Consider the following 9,165-nt stretch of genomic DNA (forward strand, 5'->3'; position numbering starts at 1 on the left):
TTGCAATCTTGTTTCGGAACGCCGGACGCCATTTTTAATTTGCTCACACGTCAATTTTGACAGCATAATCCGCGGGTCCGATTTTTCGGTAAAGCTTTATTCCAAGCCGACTCAGAACTGTTATATCTTGACAAGTTTAACAGGTAGAAGGAAAAATATGTACTTTTATTATATTTAATAAGAATAAGACATACTGTACCGTCAGTCTAGTACTTCTGTGTATTTTAATCTATCGAAAGCAGTCTAGATAGACCAGAGCATTGACATTTAAGTTGACAACTTATGTGCGTCATGCAAAGAAAGGCTTAATTCAATGGAATTACAGTATCCGGCGAATAATGTTGCATATCAACCTTTGGAAAAAAACAATCAGCTAATATTGGCTTCGTAGAGAGAGAGTACTTTCGTAGAGAGTGGAACCATAACCTCTCTGTTGTGCGACGATGGGAGACGTGATAAGAAATAAAAGTTAAAATAAGCAAAGGCTAAGTAAGACTAAGTGACTACTGAGCATATTACAAAACAGTATAGAAATACCATAAAGTAAAAATAAAAAAAAAACTAATTAAAATAAACGAGGCATACATAATTAAAATTATCAAAATTAAAAAATGCCGTGATAAATAAAAATATAACAATAATACAAATATATAATGATAGACGAACTGTGCCAGTTTAGAAATGGTGTAGAAAGAAGAAAGTGGTGTATACAAAGAATAGAAGAATGCCAAATGAATGAATGAAAGAAAAGAAAAAGTATGAAAGATCTTTTATAGAAAGAAAGAAGAAATCTAAAGAAATAATATATATTAAAAAAAATGTTACCTGAGATTGTAACATTCCTGCCTTTACGCACGGCAGGGTGGCGAAGGATCCTCAAGAAAAGGAGCAATTATAAAAAAAATCTGTGAAAGAGGCCTATGTGTAGTACTAGAAGGGTCACGGCTGACATAATTATCCATCTCCTTGCGTCAGTCTCCTCAATTCATAACTTCTTACTTGCTTTTCCTAAATGATATGCAGGTGTCGCATACAGCGCTGTCAAAAGTAATATCTGTTCAGACCTGCGACTTACGCCCAAGTGCACGTAAATGAATCATTCGAGAAAGTTCTAATAAAATTCATTATATTCGTCCAAAGCATATCTATTGTACGTCTTATAATAATAATATAAAAATATTACAATAAGGAAACAGAAGTATAATTGGCGGTGGCATCATTCCGCGATGCGTTTCCTTTAGATGGATTAAAAACGTTTTATATTTTAGAAATAGATATTTTAGAATAGGTTCCACTAGATAACTTATGACTTCGATTGTTATCGAACGAGTGACCGAGCTCTCGACTCAATAACCAAAACGCTGTTTCAACCCCACCACTCTCAATCCTTTTACTGGAAAGTTGTCACAAAAGAGTGACGGGGTCGAGTAGTGTTGCCATTGAAAACGAATAAAACGACCTTTTATAAAATTATTACAAAGCAATAATTAATTTGGATTGCTTATATATACATATAACTATAATCCCTGTGTATGAATTTATATTTATGACTGTATATTTTCTTATAATAAATAACAAAGTAAAGTATATTTACATTTCAAGTTTTAACTGTAATGATAAGTTTGCAAAGTTAACATTATAGTATTGTTGAAGGAATGTAAAGTAAAAAGAATAAAAATGCAATAATTCCTTTGCCTTCGCAAATAAATCATAAAAAACATAGGCTACGCTCACGAAAGACAATTTACTTAATTTTCTTACACACGAGACAAAGGCGTCAGAATTCTGCCACCACCGGCGGCAAACACCGACACAATGTACCCGACAGATGATTACAATCTACCAATTCTTATTCACGACGAAACTTATAAAATAAACTTTAAACTAAAGTATTAAGAGTGAAGTGAAACGCAAAAAATAATTGGTTATTAACATCGACCAGAAGATTTATAAGTAAAAATTGCGAACACATGTAAAACGCCGTGAGGAATAAAAACTCATTTTATAAAAATTATCTGTCATTTTTAATCTGTCAGTTGCGTAACATGGTGAGAATGACAGGGCACTTTGGTTTTATCTGTCATTTAAATGATGATTCTTATGGAAGACTTCCGTGGTTACCAATGCATGGTTTATTAATCCGCAAATATTACAATGCGACGGGGATAATTATAAATCAAAACGAAAGCTGAAATAAAAGGGGAATTACCTGGTAATATAATGATGCATTACCCTCATTACACTCGTTAGGGTCGAAGGATTTTCTAGTGATGACCACAACCTTATAGACGCGGCTTGAATAGGTTTTCCACTAGGTGAACAAAGGAAATAGTCAAAGTAGCTGGAGGTAACTGGTTGCGAGCATCATATGAAAGACAATAAAGTAAAGAAAAATAGAAATCATTGTATTCTGCCCAAGTAATATAAAATACCGGAATGTCTGAAGAGAGAATTTCTTTGACCAATGGACCAATGAACAAGTGTTCGCTTACGGACCTTATAAGGGTCAAGGACAACCAGAGAAATGAGATCCGCAGAAAAACCTAGATCAGAGTTCCCCAAACTTTTTTGTGTCGTAGACCCCTACTTACCCGATATTGATTTCCTGTAAATTTCTAACTGTAGTGAAGTTTAATGTTAAAAACTTAAAGTAAAAACGCATGTTAATATATACATTTATTAATTGAATTTAAATTAAAACTACTCAAAATAAAATTTTGTATCTGTTATGTAAAATATACGTAACATTAAATAAATATGTATTGCGACCACAAAGCGAATACCAACATCCTACAACTTACACAATTTTATAAACATATATAATATTTTTTTTACTTCATAGGTACTTTTAATAATATAAATGTTTTGATATTATAAGATATTATGAAGTAATTAAATAGGTACTATCAGTGTTTGTGTGAGATCCAATATCGTGGACCCCCATTTTCATTTCATGGACCCCCAATTATTTTTTTGGCAGACGTAGACCCCTAACAGGTTGTCATAGACCCCTAGGGGTCGATATAGACCACTTTGGGAATCACTGACCTAGATCATCGACGTATTTCGAAAAAAATTTCGTCTGAAGTAGCGTTAGGTGGAGCATATCGCTCATGCTACATATGGCCGTTGGGGCTGAAAGGTTGTCGAGTTGCACCGAGAGCCTAGTTGCGGCGTGGGTAAGCCTCCATTAGATAGACCAACCACATAGTGAACGTCACTGGTAGTAGCTGGATGCGGAAGAAAATGCAGGAACGGCCATCGTGAACATTATACCTTATGGCCGAGAAATTATTTATTCAAAGCATATATTTAAGGCTCTATTCTCATAAGAACATGTTTAAGTAAATAGACAATTGTAAGTAGCAATTTTTAAAAACTACAGGCTACTCTTACTCGATGTTATTGTGTGTACGTAATTAAATATAATTATGTATATGTATCAGTATGTATGTATATATATATATATATATATATATATATATGTGTGTGTGTGTGTGTGTGTGTGTGTGTGTGTACTAGGTAATCCCGCAAATGTAGTTTTGCCATATATGTTATTACTAGGAAACATTAAAAAACAAAAAAATAATGAGGGTTGGTCGTAGAGGGATGAAAATTTAGAGTTGTATGTATTTTTGTATGTTGTATCATAAAAAAATGTCTAAAAAATATAAAAAATTAAGGGAGGACCACCCTTAACATTTAGGGGGATGAAAAATAGATGTTGTCCGATTCTCCACCCTGACCGATATGCGCGCTAAGATTCACGAAAATCGGTCGAGCCGTTTCGGAGGAGTTCAATCACGCAAACCGTGACACGAGAATTTCATATATTAGATATATATACATAAACGAGAGAGAAGGGAAACACATCGAAGCCAAAATGAACAATGAAGAAAAATATTGAAAATATATATTCTCTGTGAGCTATGTAACATAAGTAATACATCTAATCTACCGTTTTTAATTTTAAATTTAAATTAATTCAACCACATTATACTAAAGAATGACTCTGTTTGGCACTAATCATTGTAACATTACTCCTGAGGATGCCCCGTGGAGGGGTGAAACACGTGTTAAGTGATTTAACGTTGGTAGTTGTGTAATTTGCATTGTTTGCCGCATGCGCCTTTATCAGCGGGCTGGCGGGCAGTGTACTTTATTGCACGACTACTGCTGCATGGCGGAAGTAGCTCTATATTAGTCCTTTTCTTACTAAAGGAGGACGATAGAAAAATTCGTTATCAATATTTTAGTTAGTGGCCTAAGATGCAGAGATCTTGGAACGCTTATCATCCTCTACAAAAGATATAGGTCTAGACAGAAGTGACTTGATGGCAGAAAAAAATCGGTAAGCTGTTAAATGGAGTATGACCAAAGAAGTGGTCTGCGAAGACTACACGATCATATTGCCATTTACCGCGTATATACAGGATGATTATTTATAGCTGTAAATACTTTTCAAACATTTAAGAATTCTACACATATCACCTTATATAATGAAACATATATGTTTATTTATAAATAGAACATATAAGCAGTAACCAAATTAGGAATGGCAATTATATGGAAAATTAATCTATGCAATATATAAAATGAAACATGTTGCATACATATTAGATATATATCACAAATAAATGGCACACTAATGCTTGACAGTGACCACGTGCAGCATCTAAACGCGGACATTCCTTCCAACATTACTATTGTTTGCCGCTACTTTTTTTTGTGAACATCCAGGAGGTGGAACAACCTGGCGTCATGGTTTCCAGGAGTTTTCAAGACAAGAGTGAACGGGTTTCTTCCAGACATGGATGTAGCATCGAAGACCTCGTCATCGCCTAACGTCAGGCGAGACAGAGGTCAAATGCCTCGCTCCTAAGCAATAAAAGAGAAACAAAAAAACTTAAATACTACCATGGTACAGTATAAAATGCAGGTTCAATATCAAAAATATCCCTTTGAACACGTTACTTGCAGCTTCATGTAACAGAGCCCTATACTTAAAAGTAAGGGTCCGAGTGTTTAAGAATAAGTCATTCCAGCTAAGTTGATCAAAGTTGGCTACGAATGAAAACAATTAGAGAATATACATAAATTACATTATTATAACTTAAAGCATCGCAAGTTAGTTGTGCTCGGGATATATTTACAAAATCAATGATAAGATTCTTAAAAGAACGAAAGTTGCAGACGTATTCTAGCGAATTGGACCGGCCATAGAACGCAGAACAGAACACCACTGGCGCCTATGGATTCTTGAGCGAAGACCACGCACTGGTGAACGTAGCGTTAGTCTTCTAATTACAAAGTGGACAGACCTCGTTAAGAACATCAGAAGATGTTGAATAGCAGCCTTTTCCAACCAGTTCCAGCAGTGGACAACCTAAAGTTAAAATGAGGATGACAAAGTTACCTTAATTTGTTTATACTTCACACAGTTTTAAAGCAACATTCACTGACCCCTATTTCTGGCAGAAATCTGAAATATAACCATCTTGTAGCAAAGTCAAATGCTTATTCCACCAAATCCAGCAACAGATTTTTTGGTTTTTAGGTCCTCATCTGTACAACAAGATTCATAAACCACTGTCTATTCGTCTTCTAAATACTTTCAATGTAAAAATATGCTAACGGAAAGTTTGCAAATCCAGAATTATGTGGAGAAAAAAAATTTAGTACATTCTCTGGAATAAGTGAATAAGACACTCGGAACACGGAATAACATACATGACACTTTTCACTTAGTACAGACCAAAAAAAATACATAAAATTTATGTTTTCTTATTTCTCTGGATTATAAACCTTATTTTGTTAATACCATCTCTTTGGACAATACTATCAATATCAAACTAATATTCAAAAGGCGGGGCCTGATGACTTATAATACAAGTGCAAACCTAGTACTTGCATCAGCTCCCACAAACTCAGGTTTAAGTTAGCACATAGTAGGCTTTATCACTCTTTCAATAACCTTTACAAAACTTTAGTGAAGGATTTGGGGTAATCCGCAACCTTTGTATCCTGGCCCTACGAAGGTTATATGAGTCTTTAGGATAATGTTAAGGAGCTCCAGTTCCTAACTAAAACTTTATGGCTAAACCTGATTAACAACAAAATTGTTAAAAATTTAATGGAATCAGGCGTTACCTTGCGGAAGTCCATCCTTAGTAAGAAAAGGACCAATATTTAGCCACTTCCTCACAGTGGTAGTCGTGCATATGCGTATGCGGCAAACAATGCGAATTACACAACTGCCACCGTCAAATCACTCAACACGTGTTTCATCCCTGCACGGGGTATCTTCAGGAGCTATGTTACACCGGCTAGTGCCAAACACTATGTTACATACAGTTGCATACGCATTTATCAGCGGGCTGGCGGACGGTTCACTTTGTTGCACGACTACCACTGCATGTGCGGAAGTGGCTAAATATTGGTCCTTTTCTTACTTAAAATTGTTAAAGGTACATAGTATTGCCATTTTCTTGAATAATAAAACAAGTCCTGTATTTTGTTACGCACTTCATGGTCACCCTAGTCTGGCAATACTAAAACGGTAGCACATTCGTCATTCTAAACTCGCAACACGGCATGCTAGTACGCAGCACCAATTTGTAATTGCTCACGCTCCATAAACTCGTTCGGACCTCTTAAGGACTGACCTGTTAACTTTCCACGGAGGATTAACCCTTCTTTGCATGGTGATGGAAATTTCCATCATAACATTTAGTCAACAAAAAAAGATACTCATAACCCTTGTAACGTAAATTTGTTGTTGCTCGCAACTTTTTAAGCGACTATTGCGTACAACAAAACGCGGTTGTCGAAAAATAGCAAAGGTCACTGTGAATTATCAGACCTAGAACTTGTTATGCTGCTGTTTGTTGAGATTGGAAGAAAGGAGCGAGATTTGAAATTGTTTTATGGAAATAAATGGAGATATAAAATACAATAAAAAATGAGAATGAGTGGAAAAAAGGTTTGTTTTCATGTTTTTGTTATTTTATGTACAATTTATATAAAAACACTATAAATGAATTTCTCAAAACGTTGTGATAGAAATTTACATCACTATGCAGTAACTTCACTTGTAATGTATGGGAAATTTTTTTTGTAAATGTTTATTTTAAGTTGTTTTTTGGGGAAACTTGAATGAAAGAGATATTGCAGATTATCTTTGTAAGATATAAGGCTGTTGGCTCTCAGAAGATGGTCTTAATGACCAAGATTCCGATGATGAAAACCATGATGCTGATGAAATTATAAGTGTTGCAGAAGAAGAATGATGATGACCATGTGGATGAAACTGCTGACGTTGAACCTCCTCTTGTAAAACCAGACGATCAAGAACCCTCTCACACATCAAATTCATCTAATTTGCAGTCTTCATCCAGTTTTCCATTTGACAAAAGAAATTTGATTTGGAAAAAAAGGAATCTGGTGTGTGACACAGATAAAATTACTTTCTTGGGTAGTTCTGCTGCTTCAGGTGGTCTATCACACCTAGAAACTCCATATCAATGTTTTAACCATTTTATCACTGAAGATTTTATTAAAACATTACTAAAGGAGACAAATTTATATAAAAAACAGAGTAATCCCAGTTCATCTATATCATTTACAGAATATGATTTGTATAAGTTCTTTGGTATATTATTATACACGCCAGTAATCAAATTTCCTAGCACAAGATCATACTGGTATACATACTGATATTACTTGTCCGTTTATTGTCCAAGAATACAATAAACATATGGGAGGAGTAGAACTCATGGATAGCTTTTTTTGCAGAAATCATATAAAAATGGGGTCTAAAAAGTGGTATTTGCGTATTTTTTTCATCTATTTGATCTTGCTATTATAAACTCTTGGATTGTTTATAAAAAAAATGCTCAAGAAAGTGATGAACCTAAAAAGAGTCTGCTTACAATGGGCCAATTCAGAAATGAATTGTCCTTTGTGCTATGCAACAAAGGAACCACCAAAGCAGCTAAAAGAGGGCGTCCTGGTACCAGTGTACTAGAAGAAGAATTACAATCAAAAAAAGAAAAGGTTCTCCAGCTCTACCACCTCCAAAAGACATAAGAAAAGATGGTGCTGAACATTGACCAAAAGTAGGTGGGTCACCCCGGTGCAAATTTCCCAAATGTAAAGGCTATTCTACAATTTCGTGTAATAAATGTGGCGTCAATCGGTGTTTAAATAAAATAATTATTGTTTTTTGAATTATGACTAAGAATAGAGAAGACTAAGCAAACAACTTTTTTTATTTATTTAGTACCGGGCTAAATATGTGAAACTGCATGATGATGTAAATTTCCATCATATTGTTTTTTACATAATACATATTTTTATTCACACTAGGATTTTTTTAAATATTTTTCCTTTAATCTAGAGCATTAATTACATCACCCTGATTTATTTTAAAAAAATAGTAAAAATCATGCAAAGAAGGGTTAAGCTCTTGATTCTAATAAGACCTAATGAGAGGACCCGTACTTTATTGGATAATAATGTATCTCCTTGAATTAGGCCGGTGACACACCGAGTGTCGCGTAGATTGATTTTAAATGAGTGAAGTCTAAATATTGTTTAAAAGCTGCAGGCCTTTCGAAAAGAAGAAAAAAGACGAATAGAAATCACTTTATTTATTGGCTTAATTTTGTAATAATAAACAAGGTGTAATATTAAAAGTAAGTTTCCTATTTCATTCACTGTCTTTTTTTCTAATTCCCCATGTATTTCTAAACTAGCTATGCTCGCGATTTCGTCCACGTTGAATTTAACAAAAAAAATTATTAGCTCTTTTTTCGTTTAACATTTTTTCTGAAATAAAAGTTACTCCTTATCACATTAGCTAACTGCTAGTGTAAGTCTGTCAAAATCGGCCCAGTAATTTCAGAGATTAGCTCATCAATAATAAAGCGTAGGCCACGCCACGCAATGCCGGACGGGGACGCACCGACCACCAAAAGGTATCAAAAGACGTCCCCCAAAAAGACCAAGGGGGGCCCCCATCTTCGACCCGCGAACCCTGAAACCGTCGAAGTTGTAAAAGCCCCACAAGGCTAATAACGAATACATCAACCTGAATACAGAAAGAAATTAGCCGGAATAAACGAACAGAGACAAAAATTAAAAAAATAATAATTTTCGTATATG

The sequence above is a fragment of the Battus philenor genome, unplaced genomic scaffold (genome assembly GCF_028537555.1).
Source record: "Battus philenor isolate CCGP_79_NKW_IND1 unplaced genomic scaffold, ilBatPhil1.0.hap1 SCAF_21, whole genome shotgun sequence".
NCBI classification, from domain to species: domain Eukaryota; kingdom Metazoa; phylum Arthropoda; class Insecta; order Lepidoptera; family Papilionidae; genus Battus; species Battus philenor.